At 38.0% G+C, this 16,093-nt stretch overlaps 1 protein-coding gene across 2 annotated transcripts in view; it reads left to right on the plus strand.

The window, feature by feature from the left end:
• Positions 1 to 16,093, plus strand: part of cdh11 (cadherin 11, type 2, OB-cadherin (osteoblast)) — a 95,066-nt gene that overhangs the window by 26,893 nt on the left and 52,080 nt on the right. Inside the window, exon 2 of one of the 2 annotated variants that reach the window (XM_085477066.1) lies at positions 11,726 to 11,783. The exons of the other annotated variant lie outside the window; for it this stretch is intronic. The gene's annotated coding sequence lies outside the window, so the exon portion shown is untranslated. The remainder of the gene's footprint in view (positions 1 to 11,725; positions 11,784 to 16,093) is intronic. 2 annotated transcript variants of the gene reach the window in all.

The raw sequence follows: 16,093 nt of genomic DNA on the forward strand, positions 1-16,093 counted from the left end.
CACCACGATACCCTGTAAACATTCAAGATAACACAATTTGTCACAGTGCAGCTCATGACTTTCCAGTTTCACCTTTCTCAGAATATTATGGTCGGGATAGTTCAATTATACGTTTTGTTGCACATTTAAAATTGGCACACACCCAGTTATACACCTACATCTGCAACCTCTGTTTCTTTACATGCTAGACTATTACACTTTTTACAGATGCCTGCAAAATGAAAATTACCAATGAAAACAGGATTATGCAAGCAGGCCATCTGGTTCTGCTTGACATTATGATCAGCAGCTATTTTGAGAAATGACTGACAAAGTTTTCCCTTTCAACACACAGGGTGCGACGAGTAAGAGAGAGAAAAAAAACAGATGTCATAAAAATACTTATATGTATCTTTGGTGGTAAATTAAACATGACTAAAATTGACCTTAAGAAAGGAATAAACAAACGAAAACAGCACTGCTGCAAAATGAGTGAGGACTTATTTATGGCATCAAAATGACAAAAGATACAAAAGGCACAAATTCCTTCTTGCATTGATAAGCATTAATGCTGCTCATGGTTGCTCAGCTTAGCTTTCCATTACTCGGGCACAGGGTGGATATTTTTGCTGATTTATCAATGCCACAGGCTTTCAGCGGATCTTAAAATAAATGGCTAAGACGCTGTGAGCCTGGAAAATCACCAGATGTACACTAACTTTCATATCAAGCTACTTATTAAGTCTGCATGTTTTCCATGGTCTCAGCTTAGAACAGAAATCCATAAAACGTTTTGCAGCAGCTCTTTTTTCCCCTTTCGCTCCCTTGCTCTCCTTTTCTCTTCTCTCCCCAGATGCCTTTTAGAGTTGTCATTGGAGAGTGACCTGTATTATCTATCTCTGACTCTCTCTCCCCAGCTCTGTCTCTTTCTCAGTCTGAATGGAGATTTAGATAAGAGAGTCTGAGCTGCAAGAGAGTGGTCGCTGCATACCAAGAGACAGACCAAAAGAACAAGAGAGAGGCCAGAGTGGAGAGCCAGTGAGAGCCAGATTTACTGAGCCATTTGCACCTTGTTTCAAACTCATCCTGTGGCTAGAAAGCTTCATGCTTCCGCATCTTGCCTTAGTGGGGAAATGTCATTGTTGTTTGTGTGTCTGTTGGCAAGCCTATACGAAAACTACCAAGCTGAATTTCATAAAATTTGGGTAAAAGGTGAAGCATGGGCAAAGGAATAACCTACATAATCAGATCAAAATCTAAAGCTTCAAAAATTGCAAACAGGGGATTTGCATCGGAGGAGGATGCAATCTCCCATCGCTCTCAAAGTACTGTTTGACTATCATCTGCAGATCACATTCCTTGTCATGAGTTAGATGCACCTTTATCTTTCATTTGCATGCATGGAAAAATTTTGCAAACAACAGCAGAATATATGATCAGAGTGATTGTGTATTCAGCTGCATGTACAAAGTTTCAGCCACTTTGCAATGTGTGGAAGTTTCTCCACATCGTAAGAGGAGTAGGTGTGAATAGGTATAAAAAATTAAGACAAATCTGTGGCACATACACATCAGGGTCACGGTAGCAATCTCAAATTTCCACATCTTCTTTGCACCTATATCTGTCACAATGCGTGCGTGTGTTTAGTAGGGGCACACTTCTTAAACAGTCTGATTCTGCATATCACACACACACACAAAGACGCACACACGGGCCACAATTTAAAATGTCCCCCAGGTGATCGATGAGGTAGTGATGGAAATGTCATCTGGTGCTAATACATTTATCATCGCTCATCCAGGCTCATGAATTTCTCCTTCTGGTATTCAATCATTTTTGCTCTTTTACCATGAGACTATTTGAATGCAGTGATTCACGGGGCTGTCTGCGGTTTTCTCTGAGGAGGCAGAATGCGCGTGCAGGCATCCAGCACTCTGACTGGACTCATTAATTAGTGGGCAGGACAATGATAGCCTGTGTTTACATGAACCCATGTGATGGAGCGGTAAATAAAAAGCTGGGTTAGGGCTGAGTATATCAGACCAGCAATCACCATAAAGAAAACAAATACCTACATGATCAAGTTAATTATGTATTTGCACACTACACAATTTCTGTGAGAAGCATTTTATCGAACAAAAAACACAGTGATTGAATAACATATTACGTTCAAGTGTTTGCTACTTTTGCTTACTTTAAAAGTTAGTGAGGCATAAATACTTCCTTGGGTTTGAAACTGATGGAAAAGCTGACAGGCTTTTGTTGCTGTTCTGGGAGCAGAGCAATGTTCTTACTCTTCAGGGCACTGTATTGGCCACCGGAATATTTGGCGCATGACCCACAGAATCTCACATATTCTTATTTATGTTATTTACTAGTTGATTAAGTCAAAATATACCGAATGTTACACCTATAACCACCAAAGTAGGCTGACTACTAAACTATGCAGCCTTTCTTGGATGCACTTATGAGTGGCTACTGAAGGATTCTTGATGCTTGCCATTTTCAAGGCACACCGTATCTTTGTCCTGTCTTCCTCCACTTACCCCATGGGGTGTGGTGAGGCACATGGTCGCCCCTCCTTGAGCCTGGTTCTGTTAGAGGTTTCTTCCTGTTAAAAGGGAGTTTTTCCTTCCCACTGTTGCCAGATATCTGTGGATGTCATGTTGCCATATGTTTACACGTGTGATGCTGTGTCAGCCGAAGCTATATGATTGCGGTCTTTCATTTTTAAGTCAGATTTAAGGTTGGCTGATCGTTTTATATGCCACAAACAGACTTTAACGAGTAACTGCACACTGCCAAGCTGGTTTTGTGAGAGATTATCATATATTCATGCGAGTACATATTTGTGTGTGAACTTGTGCCTGAACTGCTATATGAGTAAGAGAGCATGTCATACAATAACAAACTATCTAAATGAAAATCATTGACAAGTGAGGCAAGTCATAACTGGGTGTGCACATACATACATAAGTGGTCCAGCCATGCAGAACTGAATATGTAAAAAGCATTTTTTTTTCCCCCTCCTGGGTTCTTCTCCTCTTCTCTCTTGAGTTCTCTTTATCCACCACCTCTCTCTTCCTTTGCTCTTCATCCCTCCTTCTCAGCCTGTCAGTTAAATGACTGTTGCTCATTTCTCTCTGTCTCTCTAAGTCAGCAAGTCACCTGCAATGTATCTCTCCCTTCACTCATATTGTCACTATTACACATCTTCATTAATTGCTTGTGTAAGTACTCGCTGCATTTAGATTACAGTCTTTGCACATAGATGCAGAGTAAAATTAGAGTGTAACTTTTGAATGTCACTGCATTGGTACCAGTAATGGAACCAATAATGATGTGACCACATGGTTGGTCATTTGTTCCACCTACTGAGTCTGTATCTGTTACTAGAGAGTGTCACTAACACATAAGATGAATCTGAGAAACTTGTGTGTGTGGTTGAAATTAAAAAGCAGGCCAACTTGAAGGTGAGCGTTGTCAGCTCTGTGAGAACTGAGTTGCTGTATAAGAATGATCTGAAAGCCTCACAAGGATACTTTAGTATGCAGGTATTATTATTTTATTAAACTGCCAAAAACGACAGCACAAAATAAACCAAAAAATATGTGAATTAATTACTCACCGACTAATTTTATTAATTTTTACTTTAATCCTTATCAATGTTTTACAGACATCTTACTATAATATAAAAAAAAATCTTTGTCTGTGTTTGAGCTTCTTTGTCTGCCAACTTTTCCTACACGATCAAGAGTTGAGAAACCAAACTTGGCACACATGCACATCTTGATCTTGATGATGACAGCATGTTGCCAAGCAAACTGTTAGTAATGGGCTAAAATAACCTTAACCTTTTTATAAAAGCAGCAACACTATAACACCTTATAAAAATAACATATTTATATCATAGATAATAACTTCTCATTTATATCCACAAAACCTCAATTATGCAAACCTCTAGCCATCAAGGTGCCTGGCAACCATCTAGTAACAGACCACAATGACTTGTTTTCTGCCTTCATGCAACTAGAACATGTAATGAAAGCCTTGCATTGTCTTAGTGTTATATTGTTGCTTAGGAATTAGCAATGTGCAAATATAATTTTTTTTAAAAATCACATGATTTCAGATATTTGGTGGCCTAAAAATCCAATATATCGGCAATTTATTTCTCTCCTACACATGAAACAAACAGATTTCCATGATATTATGTTATGTGTAGTTATTTTTTAGGTTTTTCCTAAAGCAATATGGCAAGAAAGGTTAAAGATATTCTTGTTTTAATGCTACAAGTCTTGCATTACCTGTCTACACTCTACCTGACTCTGCTTAGATCAGTTGCTTTTAGTTTTTGTCGTGTTCCAAACATGTTGCCCTCTTGTGTTGATAAAACTATTATTATTAAGCATGTTTCCCTTGTCTCTACCTTTTCTGATTTCCATTTGTTGGCTGTTATAAATGCCAAAACCAACATATCAGCAAATAGCTAGCCAGTAAACCAGTTACACTGACATACTGGTCAGGCTATAGTAATAATATATTCTAGTAGTACAATACAAAATTAGAATACAGAAAAAAACTAGAGGTCTATCATAAACAGCATTACCAAATGAAACTTTGTTCGAACTGCTTGGTGTCCCACTTTCATATATCCTCCACTCCACATTTACACATAATTATCTTTGATTAGTAAAATGAGAGTTATACCTTCCTTATTGTATTTAATCTGTGATATAAATGGAAAGGAGGAAATACTAATCCAATGAAACCTGCAGAAACAACAGATATACACAGAGCAAAAACCATTTAGTCCAAATACGAATGTGCAGTTGCTAATTAAGGCTCTGTACATTAATGAAAATGAAGAAGCATTGAAATGCTGAGTGTGAGGAACACAATGACTTTAAAATAGGTTTTTGTACTTTCTCCCAGGTACAAAATCAAATAGGAGGGCAGAATCAATGTAGCATCTCAGAAGACAATACTGATAGCTCAGGTTTCAGCCAAATTGCCCATCTACAGTATGTTGCCATCAAATTGCCAGTGCTCCATGGACTTGAAATGTAATTACAAAGTCTAGGCAATAAAATCAGCTCACAGGACAAGTGTCCTTGTAGACTTTCCATGTCATGTAACGAACCTGCAGTGTCATTAAGACACAGTGACAATTTGCTTGTGCAGCCTGGTAGAGCAGCACATTTTTACAGACAGGGATGAGCAGTTTGCCCACTTTGGTGGAAAACTAATGCATTTTGTGAACTTGTAATTGTGCATGTATGGTGTTTGAGGAAAAAGTCATTACAGGTGTTGTACTTGGTCCTAATGGTTTTTCAGAGTATTACCGAAGAAAAGATTTGCTACATACTTTAAGAATGTAAAAATAAATCAATTAGAGGCTCTGAAGGGAAAAAAAAATCAATACTCTTGAAACTACACAGTTCTCCATCTTGTCATGACTGTTAAGATCAAACTCTCCTTTTAAAAGCAGACGGTATCAACATGTCTAACAGTGACCTTACACCTGCGCCTGCTGTTCACACCTTCTGCAGATTTAGTGTTAGCACTGAGTTGAGTTTTCCAGTGATTATAGCTTTGTTCAGCAGCTGAATTTTAAATATGCATTTAATTGTATGCACTCTAACATGTACTTGTATTGTGTGATAAATGGAATTTAAAGCTCTGATATTCTGCAGCATGGCATATAAATTAGTACTACAGAGTCAAAAGATTGATTTGCTGTGCATTAGCTCAGTATAACTTCAAGCCAGTGAAAATCTAAATTCTGAACATAGGACACGTTCTTGCTTTTGGACATGGAGAAAATAAAGCCTTTCTGGCTTATCTAACCACAGAGATAATTCAGAGTAGCTGACAAAGAAACAAGTGTTTTCAGAGAAGTGGAAAATGCACGACTGTCTAGAGCAAGTGTTGTAGGAGTAGCACTAAAGTAGGAGCAGGCCGTCTGAGCTCAAAGATAAAAAATAGACCTATAGTTACCAACCAATCCCCTGCAAAATGACTGCCGCCACTTGCACCTGCATCTCCTGTGCGTTTTATTTTAGACTCAGTAATGAGTCAGAGTGGAGGTGTGAGGAAGTGGAGGAGGTAGAGGCGAGCTGGAGGAGGATACCTGCCTGAAGATAAAATTTATTAAAAGGAACTGTGCACCAAAAATAAGTTGAAAGAGTGTATATAAAGAGGGGCAATATAGTTCAAACAAAAGCATGTATTTATTTTACAATAGGATGCCAGATATGGACAGGCATCTAGCCTGTCTGACCCTTTGCTTCAGCAAATGAGCATGCGTGTATGTTTAGGTGTGCGCTGACCACTATATGATAATGCATCATCAACTTTTATGCACTCATACAGTGTCGTGAGTTTATGTGGGCCTGCCTGTGTCCGCATGCACCTGTGAATGCACACTGGTGCATGTATAATACTGACACAGCTGGGATCCACCAGTCCTTGCCAATGTGTGTGGGTATATATGTGTGTGTGAGTGTGTGCGTGTGTGTGCACGGCGACCAGCTGCGTCCACTGTGCTGATCCTCAAAGCCGCTATCACATTCTGCTTGCATCATTTCACTGCAGTCATCCTGACAGCATCAAACTTGTGAACACATGCCGTTACAAGGCCGTGTTCACTCACATTCATGCATATCACTGTCTCACACAAACCCATTTGCTGACATGAGATATGATTATTACATTTCATTGGTGTTTTAAGCTGTTTTAATGAGTGCCAGAGGGGGGGAAGGTTTGTATTTCAGGGCAGTTTGAAATGACAACCCCTTCTCAATACATCCATTACTGTCAAAATGCTTCTTAAACTTTGAGTCAGGAATGTCTTCAGGCTCCTCAGCTGTAGCAGAGTTTCCCCATGTAAAGGTCATCTGTTACACTGCCCTATAAAGCCAGAGAGCAATAGCTATGTGAAGAGTCAGACAGTAAAAAATAGTACCTTCAATGTGTATCTCCTGGCCAGACAAAATATCAAAAATTGTTGGTTGCTTTTATACGACTACATAAAATCGGTCTTTCCTCCACTTTTGTAATACTAAGATTCCAGTTGGCTGCTATCATGGAATAAATCCTAACATCTTGATTTAGAAACCACATGAAACACCAGATTTTAATCTGGGGGAGTATAATGTGTTTGGATAGAGCTCAGCTAGAGGACTATAATCAGAATAATTATTCTGGTTTCACTCCAGCTTGAGGCCTTTTAGCTAATGACAGACACAACATTGATGACTCGATTTTAAGCTGTCTCCATTTGTACATGACACGTGTGTGTGCAAATATTGTTTGTGTCTATTTGAGCAGTTTGACAGGGCTACAGCATTTGCAGACCAGTTTAAAAAAAACACATTAAAATACACTTGTGGTTATTTTCTGCAGTAATGGGGAACTGAGAAATGTCTTTATCCTTAAATAATGTCTCTCCTGCTGACAGCTGCAGTCCCCGCTGTTTCATGTCTATGTTTTTTTTTCTGTTTTAACTAAAGAGAACAGGAATCATACGGCAACATATCACAACCACATTCCTAAAAATGTGTTCGGAGCAAACAAGTAGCTTAGATCCTCATAGAGGCACTGAACGATCCTAACAGGAAGCATGCAGACCATGTAGTTTGCATTAATTAAGATCAAAATACACAATCTGTACATCAAAGAAGATGTTGGAGTGCGGTCGTCATCATATCATCTTTCAAAGTTTTTTTTTTTTTTTTTCTTGGGTATTATTTATTGCCGATCCCTTCTTAGATCCCCCTTGTGTTTATCTTCAGAAAAATCACTTTTCAGAAATGAATGCAATTCATCAAAATAAATCAATACAAACTATTATCACATTCTAGAGGTTGTGTGCATGCAGTCAAACATGTACACAGAGTTGCTGGCAGTGGCCTACCAATCAATAGGCCGTTATTCAAGCATTTCACATTTCACACAAGAACCAATTCAAAATGTGACAGTATTGATAGTATTGTCTCAGGGTCCCTAGCAATACCACAACATGGTAAAATCCATTTTCCCTCACATAACGAGCTGTCATTTTACGGTTGGACTGAGCTCAATCGTCTCTGCATATAAAGCAGGCAGATTTAGCTGGAGAATGATAACAATAGCACAATTGCCATTGGTATAAATTTCCACCGTGACATCACACAATAGTGATTAGTGCAAAGCTTCAGAAAGCATGCCTCATTTTAAAGGTACCCCTGGTGTTATTAACAATGTAGTCCATTGTTGCTTATAAGTACATGTGCAGTGTCAGCACATGTTGCGCATAATACTCTGACAAAAATCCATTTTTCTTTAACAAGGTGAAAGGAGCCGGTTCTGTGCATACAAAGCAGGTCGATCAGCTACATGATTCTAATGATATCACTATAATGATTTATGCAGAAGGAATATTACCAACACTGAATAATGATGATTTGTTATGTTCTGCCGATGATGGTGTTTGTGGCATGTCAGTTATGCTGTGATGCTGAGGATGTTGATGGTGCTGTAACTTTTGATAGTGCCGCTGCTGTCACTTTCACGTAATGCAAACAAGAAAATCCGATGTTTAGCGACAAATGATTGACATATGAGCAGCGGTGTTATGTTATTAAAGTATTTTCGAATTTTGAAGTGTTTGAGCGACTTATTCAACAGCCTTGAACAAACAAGAATAAAATTTGCCCCCAAACAGAATTTTCCATTAAGTAATTATTGTGATCGAACCACATTAAGCACACCATTGTGCATTACTGGTCCCCAAAGGATAAAGTGATATCCTTTATGGTTATACGGGTCATTGTGTAAGCTCAAACCACCGGTACCTTTCAAGGCACCAACATTTTATCCGTGTGTCTAATTTACAAAACAAATGTTAAGCTGAAAACATCATTAAACAGGTGCACTACATTTCTTCTACACATTTTCTTCCTAAGCTACATGTACTGATCTTTTGTTCCTGTGAAAAAAATATGAAGGAGCAGTTAATTATTGCAGTGTCTCGGTCCTTAGAGCTGTGTGATCTCTCACTGCACATTTATTAAGATGTGGATAAAAGAATTGTGGCACTGAAGATAAAGGCAGTTTTGGCCTTTTGATATTTAGCTATTACGTTATAAAATATCTCCCTCGCAGTATTTTTCTTCATCTCTTAACCCATGTGCCATCACACCCACATAATTACTAGATGGAAAGGAACAAATTTAATGTTGCTGGACTGCTTTCTACTGGCTTTCACCCTTATTCACCCATGAAGGCTTGCAGAAATCACTAATTTTCATTTTCAGCAACACTCTGCTTCACACTCATGCTGGGGAATTGCACTGTACAGCCACTCAGCACCAGCACAGGCCCGGAGCAGCTCCACTGGGACCGACCAGGGTTAAGTAGTTTGCTCAAGGGCTTCTCAGTGCTGGTTACTGACAGAGGCAAGAGCACCTCCCATTCAATTCCCTGCTCGGATAACATTTCGGGTGATGTGGGAATGCAATGGATGCATAAAGGCATTTCCTTAAAACCATTCATTACCAGTTCTGATCTTCAACCTTGCTACCTTTTGGCCCAAAACTCAAAGAGACATCGCATATTGTGACTTGCTGCCCTACACTCACGTCATGACTTTTTGTTTGTCATACAAATATTAGAGCAGCTGTGGCTCAGCAGGTAGAGCAGGTCATCTATTGATTAGGAGGTTGTTTTCATCCTGAGCTCCTCTTGTCTGCATGTCAAAGTATCCTTGGGCAGAAGTTGCCCCTGATGCTTCCATTGGAGTGTGTCTGCATTAAAACATAACATAAAAGAAATAAAGGATAGAAAAAAGCGGGGGCGGAACAGTAGCGGGTTGTTAGAACTGTTGCTTTACAGCAAGAAGGTTCTGGGTTTGAATCCACTGGCCGGCTGAGGCTCGTGGGTTCTCTCTCAGCCTGTGTGGGGATTTTGCATGCCATGCATGTTAGATCAATTGGTGATTTTAAATTAGGCGTGAATGTGAGCGTGAATTGTTGTCTGTTTCTCTGTGTTAGCTATATAGATTAATTGCCAAGCTGTCCAGGGTGTGCCCCACCTCCTGTCCAGTGACAGCTGGGATAGGGTCACGCCCAACTATGAACATGAATTGGATACGTGGAAGAGGACTGATGCACAAATGGATGGAAGCTACAATGATGATGTTTTCACATCATTATAGCGGCATTATAGTAATCAATATGTCAAACACTTATCGGTTAATGTTCTGAGGAGGGAAACTGTTAGAGAAACAGGCCCATAATAAAGGGGCTTAGTTGCCTGTAGCAACAAGACTGAGCAACAGCCAGGCTAAACGAGCTTATGGCTAAACAACTAAGACTTATAAGTACATATATAATAAAGTCATTACTAGTTTGGGTTTTTTTTTCAGTTAGTGCATCATAGCAATTTTTGTTTTGTCCAGCCCATGGGCTTGGAGACCTCTATTCTGGTTATACAGTAACAAAGACACGCCCCTATCTCAATGTGTTTTCATCCCAGGGTGTCAAATATTGCTGCCGTGTAAGAAGCTGCGAGAGTCACAAAGATTCGGTGTCGGTGCTTTGGATCCAGCAATACTGAATGCAGGGAGCTAACAGTGTTGTTTGAAAGAGCAACAAATTCTGCATAAAAGGGCAGGACAGTTGGCAGTGGCATAAATCACTAGTTTGTCACATTTAGAAGCTTAGTGCTTTGCATTGTGTTTGTCGTTGTTTTCACTTGCTGTGGTCTGGTTTAAATGAACCGTCTTTACAAAATGATCCATGTAGCTGGAAAAATTACCTGAAAGCAGTGCATTTAAATGTCACAGGTCTTGAACAAAAACCCATATGTAACAAACTGGGAATGGGACCAGGCTCACCATTTGCCGCAGGGGATGTTTAATGGCACAACAGCAAAGGACACCTCACAAGCTTCCATGTTTTGTTTTGGAGGGTTTTTTGGGGGGTGGGGGTTTCTGTTGTTTTTGTTTTTTTTACAGTATTTGATGACCTTAAAGTGAGATTGGGCTGTCCAACCATTTTTCGGGTGGTTCCCCCCCCCCTTTTTCCCCCTTAGCATATAAACTGCAATAATTCACGAACACAACTGTAAAACCTGAACTGAGTGATCTTGGTTACTCGTTTGTAATGTTAGGCAAGTGCAGTGTGTCTGCTCTGTGCTCATACATCACACTTTATGGTCAAAGTTTTAGGAATACTAACCCTAATGCATAAACCAGCTGCAGGCTGGTGCACTGTACATACAGGCAATGGTTTAGAACAGAAGTGGCTAAGTCAGCAACTGAATTGCATGTTTAATTTACGCTTACTCGTTCCATCCATGTGTAGCCACAAGTTGCAGTATATTTCAGGATATATTAAGGGCAACAGCAATAAACTCTCAGCATGTAAAGATTAGGAGAAGTTTGTTTGTGGAGCGCTTAAATTAATAACGACTATTTTGGGTTATGCTTCATCATGCTTTTAAATGTACAAGTTCAACTTCTTACTTCTGTATTTCTTCTCTGCCTTTTTTCTCATCAGTATTCTGATGTGCATCCTCTTTTTCTTTCTCCTGAGCTATACGTTGATGCACAATGTGATGAAATATGCAGCACAGCTAATGAAAACATATCTAATTACATCATGGCAATATAATATGTAATGTCTTTCAGCTCCTTTCTCTCCGGTAAATGGCGGGTCTTACATCTTAATAATGTAAATTTTCTCTCTCTCTTCTTTGGCAGATCTCTGTCACTTAACGGGAAACAAAGCCTTTGTATTCAACACAGTGATGAGCTAAAGGTGCGTCCTGACATTTATTTCTCTATTGTGTACGTCTGTGTGTTTGTGTGTTAAAACAAAAGGCCTGTAGAGTGCCATTAAGACATCAGCCCCACTAGCCTGTTTAGCATTACATTTAACTGGCGCTCTTCCATTAATTTTCCACCCTTCCCATCTTCTTTTCTTTCTTTCATTTAGACATTTTGCAGTTTTGCCTCCATCTCTCTCAGTAATGATCCCCATCCTTCATGATTAGTAGAAAATTATTCAAAAATGTTTAGCTTGTATTTGCCTTCAGCAGCTTGTTAAGGAGAACTTGTAAAAATTCATATTTAATGTGATCTCATGCCTGAAAATGTAGCTTACAATGCATTTGCCCTTTGGGCACATGTTCTGAAAGTCACTGTATCGCACACCTCACATCTTCCATACTAAGCATTTTTCTATTTGCCTGGAAAAAGTTGAATAGATTAAAGGCAGATCTAATCGATCGTGAATGTGCTTATCTGTGGCTAGCAGGCTGACAAGCCGATTCCAGAATGGCACAGTCTAATCATTCAATTGCAGGCTGCAGACGGGAAAAAGAGAAATATGCAGAAGGACCCAAAAACAATAAAAACAAATGCTTGAATTATTTGATGAAGCCTAAAAGAACTGAGATGCCATGGATGATGAAGGGCAAGCAATTTGAGAAGCCTGATGGCTTAAAAACATTTACATATTCAGGGTAAAAAAGGCCTATTTGGGGTTTTTTTTAAGGAAAACGATAAATTTCAAAAGTTAAATTTGATAAACCAATTGTTCTGGACCACAGGGTCTGTATGGGTTTTAAAACTGGACATAAATTTTTTCCTTCATCTCAATCTGCTTAAATTTGCTTTGTGGCTTCCAATGAACGGTGTCTCCAGTCACAACTATTGATTATGCTCGTAACTCATTATGAGCCTTGATTTCAAAAGGTTTTAGCTATGCTGTGCGCTGATTGGATGTTTAACCTTTTGACCTCTAAATCAGCATCTGAGCACACTTTCTATAATAGAAGACACATATCCAGATGACCTCTTCTGTCACTATGACAATTTATTGACAGGGTTCTCACAATGTGTGCCTCAGCATTATAAAATAAAAAAAACCTGAAATTGCACTAAAACGTGTATCTGAAAGATTCTCAGGCCACACGCAGGTCTCTTTTACTCGCTCGCTCTCTCTCTCTCTTAGCCTATTCCTTCTAAAAGAAAAAAACTAATTTATTCTGTTTTTATATGGCTATATGTCCACGCATGTGGCTGCCCTGGGCTATTTTTTTCAGTTGCTTTTTTTTTTTCTCATTCCATACCAGTTTCACACAGAGAGAAAGCAGGACATTAGGACTAGCATTCATTTTCCCTCTTCACTCGTTTTGCTTTTTTATGATACGGGGAGATAGTTTCTAAATTACACTCTATTTCAGCTTACCGCCAGTGCAGCCACAGAGCTTTGCCTCATCCAAAGGCTTGAGGCTTGGGAGAATTAATCTTGTCAGGCAGCAGAGCTGCAAACTTCTGCTGCACAATCGTCAGCACAACTGTTTTAGGTTCAATGAGACACGTTGTAGTTTCAAGTATTAGTTGGGATTTCTCATGAGAGTCTAAGCTGTTGATGTATACTTTGGCTTTGTTTACACGAAGCGCATTCTTTGACTCAAATGCATATTTTTCAAGCAGAAACTAACAAACTATAATGCTTACAACAGCATCATTGCAGATGAGGTCCAGTGACAGTGTAACAATCCCAAAATGAAATATTGAAGTGGGAATTCCTTCAAAACAATAGCGTAATTGATTGATTGATTGAATCTTTATTTTGAACATGTTGAAAAAGTATAAAAAAAAAAATAGAATTAAAAGAGACAAATGAACAAAGCAAACAAAAGGAAAACGAGCAACGTGCAACCACAACTCCAAATAACGTCCATGTTCAAAAAGGAGCAGGAAGAAGCATAAGCTTATTTAATCCCACCCCTTTTCCACTATCTAGTATCAATAGACTACAGAAATACCTCCTTGTAATTACATTATATGTTATGTGTAATTTTTTTTTTTTTTTTTTTTTTTTTTTAATATATACACATATATGTTTCTATCTATCCATACCTACGTATATACACACATACGCACATATACACATTTTCAATAACCCCATTAACACCTGAAGGATACACAACCTACAATTTTATATATATTTAATATATATATATATATATATATATATATATATATATACACACATACATACACACACATACACATATATATATATACATATATATATATATATATACACACATACACATATATATATATACATACATACATACATACATACATATACACATACATATATACCCATACCAACAAACCCGTGCATGCGCACACACATGAAAATATTAGACAAGAACACCCTATCAAATCTCTACCTTTTCCCTGTACCCTGTAAAAACCATATCCTTAAACCGCTTTTTAAACTGCGCCATGCTTGGACATTGCTTCATATCTTTACTTAGTCTGTTCCACAGCTTCACTCCACACACAGAGATGCAAAAACTTTTTAATGTTGTACGGATACGAGGATGTTTTAAATTTAATTCCCCCCTCAAATTGTATCCCTGTTCCCTTTTAGAAAACATTTTTAGAATATTGTCAGGAAGCAGGTTATTTATTGCTTTATATATAATTTGTGCTGTGAGAAAATGAACCAGATTTGTGAATTTTAGAATTTTTGATTTTAAGAATAGTGGATTTGTATGATCTCTGTAACCAGTTTTATGGATTATCCTTATGGCCCTTTTTTGTAATATAAAGATTGATGATAGCGAACATTTGTAAGTATTGCCCCAAACCTCTGCACAGTAATTCAAATACGGTGCAATCAGGGAACAATAGAGAATGTGGAGTGATTTGTGGTCCAGAATGTGTTTTACTTTACTCAAGATTGAGACACTTCTTGAAATTTTGTTATGTATATGATTTATATGAGACTTCCAGTTTAATTTATCATCTATAATCACACCAAGAAACTTATGTTCAAGTACTCTTTCAATTTCCACACCATCTACATGAATCTGCACTTGTGCATTTCTAAGGGAATTCCCAAATAAGATAATTTTAGTTTTACTTAGATTTAGCGATAGTTTGTTCCTGTTAAACCATTTTTTAATTTTGCACATTTCTGAAGTAATTGTATCCAGCAGCTCCTTTAGATTCCCCCCAGAACAAAAAATATTTGTGTCATCTGCAAATAATACTAATTTTAATATATCAGATGCCTTACAAATATCATTTATATAAATAATAAATAATTTTGGACCCAGTACAGAGCCTTGTGGAACACCACAAGCAATGTCCAAGCATGATGAGGAATGGACACCCAGCTTCACAAATTGTTTCCGGTCACTTAAATAATTTTTCACCCATTGCAGTACAACCCCCCTAATCCCATACCGTTCCAGTTTATTAATTAATATGTCATGATTGATTGTGTCGAATGCTTTCTTGAGATCCAGAAATACTCCAGCTGCATACTGTTTCTGATCTATAGCATTCGTAATCTCCTCAATTGATTCGATTAATGCCAGAGATGTTGATCTTTTTGATCTGAATCCATATTGACTGTCAGAGAGTAATTTATATTTATCTAAGAATTTGTGTAATCGTTTATTAAACAGGTTTTCTAGGATTTTGGAGAATTGTGGTAGTAAAGAAACAGGCCTGTAATTTGTGAAGTGGCGTCTATCCCCGGTTTTATACAGCGGCACAACTTTAGCTATTTTCATTTTGTTTGGCACTTTTCCCGTCTGAAATGATAAGTTGCAAATATATGTTAGAGGTCCTACAATTCCTTCAATGACCTTCTTGACGATTTTCATGTCAATATCATTACAATCAGTGGATGTTTTATATTTACACATGTGTACAATGTCAATTATTTCTTTTTCCTCCACTGATGTGAGGAACATTGAGTTAGGGTTCCTATCAATCAGGTTTTCACTACATTCTACTGATGGCAGTGACTCAGGAATTTGTTCTGCCAGTTTTGGTCCAATATTTACAAAATAATGATTAAAGCTGTTGACCTTATCAGCAGTGTTTTCCATAATATTGCCATTATCGATAAAGTATTGTGGATAACTTTGTTGTCCAGAATTATTTTTAATGATACCGTTTAAAACATCCCATATTCCTTTCATATTATGTTTATTGTTGTTCAATATTTTACTATAATACTCCTTTCTACATACACGTATAATATTGGTCAACTTATTTTTGTATTTTTTATATTTATTTTCAGCTTCT

This window comes from Copadichromis virginalis, linkage group LG13 (genome assembly GCF_057382275.1).
Source record: "Copadichromis virginalis isolate Kocher_CV1m ecotype Utaka linkage group LG13, C_Virginalis_male_GT1.1, whole genome shotgun sequence".
In the NCBI taxonomy this organism is placed as follows: domain Eukaryota; kingdom Metazoa; phylum Chordata; class Actinopteri; order Cichliformes; family Cichlidae; genus Copadichromis; species Copadichromis virginalis.